Here is a 10030-nt window from a genome sequence, read left to right as displayed (position 1 = left end):
TCACTTTCGTGTACACTATGTAGTACTAGCAGCACGGGTTCACCTGGTGTGGTGTTTAGCTCAAATTATTACACATACATTGTGCATTAAGAAATAGAAGAATTTCACTCTGGTGTGTAATTTTCGCCACATTATAAGAAATAGCCTCTGGTAATTCCGATACTGTTGTAACACATTGGTGCGTGTAGCAGATTACTCACATTTCTTGCCAATCTATTTATCTACTCATTTTTCCTGCAGTTGAAAACAATCTGCTGTGGTCAGTGATAGATATTGTGAAAGACGCAGCTGTAACGTAATGATATAATTATGCATCATATTGCGAGGGAGTTTTTGAAACTCTGCCTACAAATTTACAAGCATGACGAAATATCAGTTGGCTATAATTGGTTTGTCCAAGCTTATCACGTACACTTGATTAAGAATAATAAAAATACAAACGGAAAGAGAAGAATGGTAAAGTCTGTGTATCTTTAAGTGAACAGTTAAAGGTTTGTTGGAAAATTACACCTTTGTGACCCACAATCATATAAGCATGGTAAACTCGCTTGTCATCAATTTTCCGAGTTTAGTATATTCATATTTTGTATACGCTTTATAGTTGTGTTTGTATTCTCTTCTTGCATAAACTTAATAACCACTGGATAGATGTCATTCGTATAGAAAATATCAGACATTAAACGAAACAGTTCGATTTGAAACACCGTCGCAACTCGAACAGAAAACCACAAGAATTCTTCGACTTTTAAAACATTCTTTTTCTATTGAATTGGGACAAATGGTGGTTAAAGTTCAAACTTATAATATCTTAACAATATAAAAATTTCTTCTTATCAACCAAATCACTTGATTTCCTGATTCCTGGGTTAACATATTACGAACTCATAAAATGACTTTTTAGAGAGTCAAATTTTTGTTCAAAGATAATTACATTTTTCTTGTAAGTGACTTTTAGAGAAACTATCGTATCTGAATCATGTTACCAACAGGAAGTTTTAGGTGAGGTTTTCATCTGTCCGAAAAGCACATGCGTTATGGTAGACATTGAGGAGCATGAAAGGCAACCACACACATTTAAATATATCATGATAGATTTTAACACGCTTAACATCTATCCCCTTTTGAAGAGCAAAATTACGACTTGCTCTACACCGACCCAAGCCTATCGCGGAACTGTACAGGTAACACTTTTCAGTGTCGTGACAGCGGTGAATGCATCCAGAAGATCTTCGTTTGTGACGGAGTGCGAGATTGCTTTGACGGAACAGACGAAGATAGTTGTGAATTCAATGGTAAGGAAACTTTAATTCGATTCCGATTATGCAGGGCAACAGACCAACGTAAAAAGTGTACCAGAGGGTACACTGTTACTGTGACTGTACTATGAAGCTGCTTTACCGTCGCTGCGGTCAATCGACGTATTTGTATAAAAGGTTGTAAAGTAATATCCTCTACTCCGGTGCCCTTGACAACAAGACTTATGATAGGCAACTATTAGCAGACCAAATATTAAAGAATTATTGTCATATTTTGCAAAATATTAAAGTGTTGTGTAAAGCGTTTTTCTTACTCGTATTCGAACGCTACAGTAGAGTGCTTTGTGAAGTCCATAGTCTTTCCCCGTGTCCCGATAAAGCAAAACGATCCCAGCAATATCGCATTTTCTTTTCACATGCCATTCGATGTAGTTAATCTCATGTCCATTGCTTCTTCCTAGATTAAATTTTTGTTTCATATTGAAACACTCGGCAACCGATAGCAATATTGGTTGAAAACGGTTGGTGATCAATCGATACCAGTCGCTGATCGGGGGATTTAGGGTTTTTGTAGACGACTGGTTTTTGCCTGAGGTCGGCAACCAGTCTACAGTTATGTGTGACCGGGTCCTAGGATTGATATTGATTGTTGGAATGCCTACGTCACAACATATCTTGATGCATTTGATCATGTTAAGGAGCTCACCTCTAACAACAGTTGTTAGTTTGTTTTTATTTTCACATTTTGCATGCATAGATGATGAATGCAGACGTGATCAATTTTCATGCACAACAAACAACTTGGAGTGCATACCGATTTCGTTCTACTGCGACTTTAAGAGCGATTGTTCGGATGGATCCGACGAACTAGACTGTGGTAAGATATAAATATCACACACACAACCATAAAACACATCATACAATCCATGTTAAAATTTATTCCTTTTATAAAGAAAAATAGGTCACAACATCTTACATACACACACAAACATATTAATGTGTACATACTTTTGACTTTTAAATCACACCGTAAGATATTTCGCAACTAGTTTTGAAAAACTCTATATTCCATGCTTAATTACCAATCGTTCAGAAAAACAAATCTGTTATTAAGACACTTATACATAATAAACAAACGATTTGCGCTTTGCGCTTGCCCATCATTCATCAAGGCGAGCTTTATGAAATTTAATGTTAGTCATCTTTTGAATTACATTCATTCCTATGATGCAGAGTTCGAAAGCGAATGTCCAGAGAGTCACTTTGCCTGTGCTGACTCAGGTTTATGTCTGGAAAGGTCGAAGGTGTGTGATTTGATAAATGACTGTCCAGTGTCAGCCGCAGACGAATCTGATTGCACTGAAGGTAAGACATCTCAAAGACGAGGATGAATATTATAATTTTGATGAATTTACATTACAAAAATCTACAATGCAATGTGATGCTAACTAGGTGTATGATTAACCCTTAGATTGATAGTGTATTTACTTTCCGCGGGTTCTACAGAGTTTAAATTGTGGAATGAAATTGATCACAAGTTAAATCAAGCTGCACTCTTTTTGATCTTTTTTATCCAGTGACAAAAAGTTAAACATCACTCAAAACTCTGCACTGAACTTCGGGTTATCTACAAATGGGATTGGAAAATAGTTTCCAAATTATATAAAACAACTTTAATAGTGAACGTGAACAAGTTCGCAACAACTTACTCGATTGTGAGGTTTGAAGAGATCGATGTTCACAATGTGTAATCGTTATTTCATGGAAGCACAATATTCAGAATGCTTGGTCAGAGAGGGCACATTCCCACAACAGTCACACGTCTAGCGCCTTTGTAATTTATCTCTATGCAGAATACAGATCCAAGGGATTCACTCAGTGTTTCAGTGGGACGTGGCTTCCCGGTTCAGCCCGTTGTGATGGACTGGTGGACTGCATTGGAAATCAAAGAGAAGACGAAACAAACTGTCCTGGAGGTAAAACGTGACACTGTAATGACGTGGCGAGGGGTAGATCCTAATGATGTGGTAATGTTTAGAAATATTATTACGAACATTCTTATATCATGTTATACTAACCTCGATACAAATTATTTCTCTGGTGACGTGGGGTAGATAATAATAATGTGATAGGTTTATAGAAATTATCATTAGTGATTATGTGTATGGCGATTTATAAATGCAAAGATCGAGAGGGAAAAATAAGTCGTTTTGGCAAAGTAATCTTGTTGATTTCTTCAATTTCCTCATCGACAAAGAAAAACAAAACAAGGTACACAACGTTTATCATTCATACACATAATCATGGAAGCGCATATTAAGTATGTTTCGAAATTATCATCAAAGCGACCCGAATACTTCTCTCTCGAAAAAAGTTGGGAGGGAGGTTGCATCATATTTCTAGTTAATAATGTTACCTAATTATAACTGCTATGTATTTTGTATTTTCATGTAGAATGTGTTTGTTATTACTGCAACCCTGCTGTATAGAATAAATGTTACATATGAATAAATAAACATCAGAAAACAACCTTCTTTTTTGGTACAACTGACAGAGATTGCTTGTTTTTATTTTTTTTTTCGAAAATGTGCCATAAACTTTCTTCGTCAGATGAATGTGGTCTGAAGCAGTTTCAATGTTTGAACAAACTGTGCATCGATGAAAACTTGGTGTGTGTCTACGACATCGATTACCTCGGTTTTGTGCAAGGTTGCCGAGATGTTTCTCATCTTAGAGGAGACATTTGTGGTAAGTTAAACGTAGTTTGCCGCCTTAATTTGTACATTCATGTATCAATAAATCCTCGCTTTTTTTCTTCAAATTTTACTACACAAGACAGGCTTGCTTTGAGATTCCCCACAACCTCACCCCCCCCCCTCCAAAGAGAGAGAGAGAGAGAGAGAGAGAGAGAGAAATACCCTCACCTCATACACGCTGTTCCGATACCTGAAACCAGTGGAGGTGTCGCCTAGCCAATGAAAGAATGGTACACTTCTTAACTGCATATAACATTATCTTTGAGGATATTTTGTGATGAGGCAATAATTCGAGAAGCTCAACTTAAGGTTGTTGCTTCGAAGATCTAACTTGGTCATTATTATCATATGATGATACGAACTTATCTAATTTCGGTGCGTTGACCAGTACTCAAATTTGACAAAAGTTCCTGAAATTCACCGGCATAATAATGTATATCCGTGTATGGACGTGCTTTAAGTGAGTGACCGAAATTGACCTTCATCGGTGAAATTATTTTGGTAAGCAAGTACGAAAAAAAAATGATGCTTACTACACATTGTTTTGACTGGCAAATTCATCACTTTTGAAGCTTATTCCTGGAAACATAATGTTTTGCACAATGACGTCACTGAATACGAGATTTGGGTGAGAGCAAAGTAATGAAACACTGTTATGATTCTCGAAATGGCTATATTGCAGGTAGCAAATATCCTTTGTGATGATACACTGTGCATCTGCAATGCGCTTTAATGAGTATGACAGCTGACATCGAAAATGCTCAGCTATCTTCATTCGTTTCATTTAATTTGACTTCAAACACGCAGAGAACTTCGAGTGTCCAGCCTATCATTACAAGTGTCCCTCCTCCTACTGTATCCCTATGAGATTCCGATGTGATATGACATGGGACTGTCCAAATGGCGAGGACGAAACGGGTTGTTCTGGTAAGTCTAATGTCACGCGTTCGAGCTCACGGTGACAACGAACAACACTGTATACTAAAGTATGATGCGGATTAAGCAATGGGACAATGCCCTTAGAACTTATATGGTTATGCCATTGTAAATCTAATGTTGAAGAAAATCGAGAAAAAAAGACAGTACCGTTATTTGAATTTAAATGTTCACATTTTATATTAAAACAATGATACTGGTAGTAACCACATATGCAAATATAAGGTGAAGATAACATCACCTCACAAGACTCCCAATCAATCACCTGCTGTCAAATATTTTGAAATGAAATCAATAAAAGTGTTGTATTATACTGGAATCTAATAAATGTATTGATGAGACAACATAGTAACGTATGCTTAAATGGGAAAGTGGTTGTAGCTGGTAAATTACCAGAAATATGATTTTCATCATTTATGCTAACAAATATTTGGGTGTGTTGTGAAGGGATGACGCAACCATGGTATGTGATTTTCACATCTGGCTGCAAGAATTACCTACTATTTTGGGTGAAAATATCCGAAACTACAGGGTGCCTGGCATATGGTTCTTTTGACCTGCTCTTTTGAGACATCTGGCATTATCTTGATTCAGGTTTTCTCTTGTCAAGTCAATTAAATTTGGAATGGCACTGCACCTGAATCCTTGTACGCGTATTAACTAATAATATCCGACGCCCTCCTAGCAACCAATCATAGATGCCATCGAGGCGCCTTCCACTGCAGACAAAGCTTGAGATGTCTCCCACCGTCTGAGGTCTGTGATGGTGTCAGCCACTGTCCACATGGCGACGATGAGCTCTTTTGCGGTGAGCTATATACATCGACCTTACTGCTACCTTTCATTGACTATACTCTTCCAGTATGGTTCTAGGGCAATTACCCCTGGACAATTACCCCAGACCTTCCCCTTGCCTTAACCCTAATCCTAAATCCTGAGCCTAATTCTAATCCTAACCCAAACTCTAACCCTAAACCTAAACCTAACCTTAATCTTTACTCTAACCTTATCTCTAACCAGGATTTAGCAGGGGGAGGAGTGCAATTGCCCTGATACATCTTCCAATATATGTCAAAGATCAATAAATATCGAGAAGAGTCCACGATTTAATATCTCCTTTGTCATTACAAAGACAGTGTGTGTTTGAGTACTTTGAATAACTATGATGACCAGCATCGTCATTGTGGAACTCCGGCTTATGAAGGATGGTAAAAAATGAATTGAATGTCAGAATTCTTATTCTAATTATATTACACTAGATAAAAGACTACAAACAAAGCATGAGAAGAATTATGAGAAGGGAATCATTTCTTATTAGTCGCTACATATTATTTTGTCTTTGGTTGTTTGTGTTTTCCAGGTATGATTTGCCCGCCTGAATGCAAATGCAATGGACAGAGTGTAGAATGTCACTTTGCGTCTTCTACGGGATACATTGAGTTTCCTTCTGACGTAAAACAGATGTAAGTGGAAATTTTAGTGAGGAAAACAAGAAGTTATAGAGTATCTTAATACACTCCGTAGCACTGAGACATTTCACGCTAACTTAAACAGAACTTAATGAAAAAGTTTGTTGTTTTTTCCAGTGTTGGACTTGTTAAGTAAAAACATTTATCTCCAGCAATTCTGAAAGGTGCATGTGTAAAAAGAGACCCTATTTCGTGCTGAACATTAATGTCTCGTCGCAGTGACGTCCTAGAAATGTAGCAGTCATGATTTGCAGTAAATAGGTGTTCTCACGCTCAACATTCCAAAAGCAATACATGGTGTAATATTATTACATGGGGTGGTCAAGCGAATCAGCGCTTGAATAAACATGATCGCCTGATAAAGGACCATCTATCACATGATATCATGGTTATAGAACATTGTCATGAATGCTGTTCCTTTCGAGAACCATTCAGTGTGACAAATAGCAAATGGGGAGGAAGTTAACAAACCTGGGCTCGCGACTTCGGTACCCACTTGGCGCTTTGTTCCAAGTTGCAGCGGGCTCGTTGATTACCATGAAATGTGTCATTTCTGTAGTATTGTCTTCCTGTCATCTCTGATCTTTTTGCATAACAATCTTTACAGATTCATTGGCATTGCTACCAGTACAACTGTACTTACAGTGAGTTCGTCTCCGAATGATACGTTCGTCGGAAAAAGGGGAAATTACAATGTTATTAATCTGCGCCCTTCTCCGTACTACAATCTGGTTTATCTGTAAGTATACAAACTGTGCTACGAGTTTCCCCATATCCAGTGTGAGTGACTCTGCAGACAACATGTCAATTCCACTTCGTTCTCAATCAAACAAACTGGATGGTGGAAGTTTCATTATTACAGATCGGGCCTTTACAAGATGATTATGAAATTCACTAACAAAACAATGATAATGGTCGCATGATTTAATGGCTTCTGTGACAAGACATTTGCTCCTGCGACAATTGTTCCGTCTCGTGTTCTCAAAGGACTTATGGTTAGGGTTAGGGTGTGTGTCAGTGGGATACCCAAACTATAATCCCATAATGTGTGTGTGTGTGTGTGCTATTATTACTTTTAGATGCACTGCAAAAAGTCCGGTGTTAAATAGTAAACACCGAGCTGGTGTTAAATTTTCGGTGCTCATTTATGGTGTTAAATTAACACCTCCGGGTGTCATTTCCAAATTTTAAACTGTTTTTTGAAGAGTTTCTTAGTAACTGCACTTCTTGTTGATTTTTAATTTAAACAAGACGATCAAGAATTTTACATTAAAATACTAGGTTTTTGAAAAAATGTGAAAATAAATTTACACCACAGTAACACCAGCTGGTGTGGTCTCTTATTGAAGCTGGACGGGTGTTAAACCATTGATATTATTTATTTATTTATTTATTTATTGAAACATATTTATACAGGATAAAAACGATCAGCTAAAAGCTGTTTTACATCGAAGTCCTGTGTAAAAACAATGCATTTTCCTGCACAGGGGATACATGTATATACTATAAAAGAGAGACCATCAAAAAGCGAAGAAAAAAAATCATTTTCAACAGATTTAGAACAAAAAGGACTGCCGGACTGGGATACAAATGCACAATTCGTTAAAAAAAATATGAAAAATGCTAAGTTTTGGAGTATATTCTGCCCACTATTCACACCAAACAGAATCAATACACACAAGACTGAAACACGCAGTTTTCAGCAACCCCATTTATACAACACCAGACACTCGGTCAAGCCTACAGTTCACACACGGCACACTCACTTACACACGCGCACACACACACATACACACACACACAATTACACACGCACACCATCAACAGACACACCACACACAAAACTCACTCGAGCACACACTCGCACCACATGCAGTGATACAACACAAGATGACATATCACAGGCAAATACTCACACAAACAATGCACACATACAATACACATTCTAGAAACACAACGTAATATACAGTACATTAATACGACACTGGCGATGGCATTATACATGTACATAAACGTGTCAATAAAAAAAATGCGATACAACAACCTCCATTTCTATGTATAGGCCTACTGAAATACAGAGATGAAAATGTGTGGTAGGTGACTGGTAAAAAGTGACAGCCCGGCAGTTCAAAATAATCATTATAACAATTAATCAATCAATCATTGAAAATATAAAATCATACTTAATGAAATATCCGAGGAATCCCCGTGCAGGAAAAGCTCACAAAATTCAAATAAAGGAAAAAAAGTTTACAATCTGCATTGGATATACAAATACACGACATTAGGCAAAATAAAAATGTAGTGACGGCTGTATACATAGATTTCAAGGCATTGAATAACTAAGAACTGCTATTTCACAATATATGTCTTAAAAAAGGTACGTTTGTAAAACCTTTTAAAAGTCAAAAGAGTTGGTGCATTTTGCAATTCAGTGGGAAGAGAATTCCAGGCAATGGAGCCCGAGTATCTGAAAGATTGTTTAAACATTTCATTGTTTGGCTTCGGTAATACTAGGCCTACATTTAACGAATTTGCATTTCTTGTGTTTAGGCCATGTCTATCAAAATACATTTCTACTTCATTGCAAAGCCTGACTGGTGCTGTACCGTGAATGCATTGATACATGAGCATACAAAGAAAATAGTCACGTCGGGTTTCTAGGCTCTGCCATTTCAATTGGTTAAACAATTCAGTCACGCTTATATCACCATATCCAAATTGTTTGGAAACTACACGGGCAGCTCTTTTTTGAATGCGTCGTATAGATTCGCGATTTTTTGCGGAGCAGTTTCCCCACACAGAACAAGCATAGTCAAAACATGGTTGAATGGTAGACTTGTATAGGATGTTAAGTAACCGAGTGTCAAGGGTGCTACTAAGTCGTCGTAAAGAAAACACTTTATATGCTAAGCTTTTACACAGCTGTTTTACATGATTATCCCAAGTCAAATGACTGTCTATGTTAACACCCAAATATTTTACACAATCGACTTGTTTAAGTCTGATTCCATTAAGATTCACATTCAAATCCTTCAAATTAGGTTTAAAACGTGAGGATACAACCATTACATTTGTTTTATCAGCATTAATTTTCAATTTGTTATTTCTATACCAGCTATATATTTCATCAATGCAGGCTTGAAGCTTTATTTCAACATCATTCACATTTTGCCCATAGCTGTAGATTGCAACGTCATCAGCGTATATATTACAGATACCTGAATTAACACTCTGAGTGATATCATTGATAAAGAGCAAAAAGAGTATGGGTCCAAGAACTCCACCTTGAGGGATTCCTATTGTTACTTTGTTTGGCTTCGATAGCTTTCCATTCAAACATACTGCTTGTTTCCTTCCTTTCAGGTAACTCTCAAACCAGCATAATTCAGTGCCATAAACTCCATGATATTGCAATTTCAAAAGTAATAATTCATGTGAAATTGCATCAAAACATTTGGATATATCTAGGAAACACACTGCCACTACTTCACGGGCATTTAGAGCTTCAAGCCAGTCATCAATTACTCTGTGCAAGCACGTAACAGTTGAATGATATTGTAAGAATGCTGACTGTTCAACAGTAATCAATTCATGATGAAGTAAATAAGAA

The sequence above is a fragment of the Diadema antillarum genome, unplaced genomic scaffold (genome assembly GCF_040938485.1).
Source record: "Diadema antillarum isolate AM-2024a unplaced genomic scaffold, OU_Dant_1.0 seq00000910_RagTag, whole genome shotgun sequence".
Lineage (NCBI taxonomy): Eukaryota > Metazoa > Echinodermata > Echinoidea > Diadematoida > Diadematidae > Diadema > Diadema antillarum.
The sequence above is the reverse complement of the archived record's forward strand: the minus strand, read 5'-3'. Positions refer to the sequence as shown.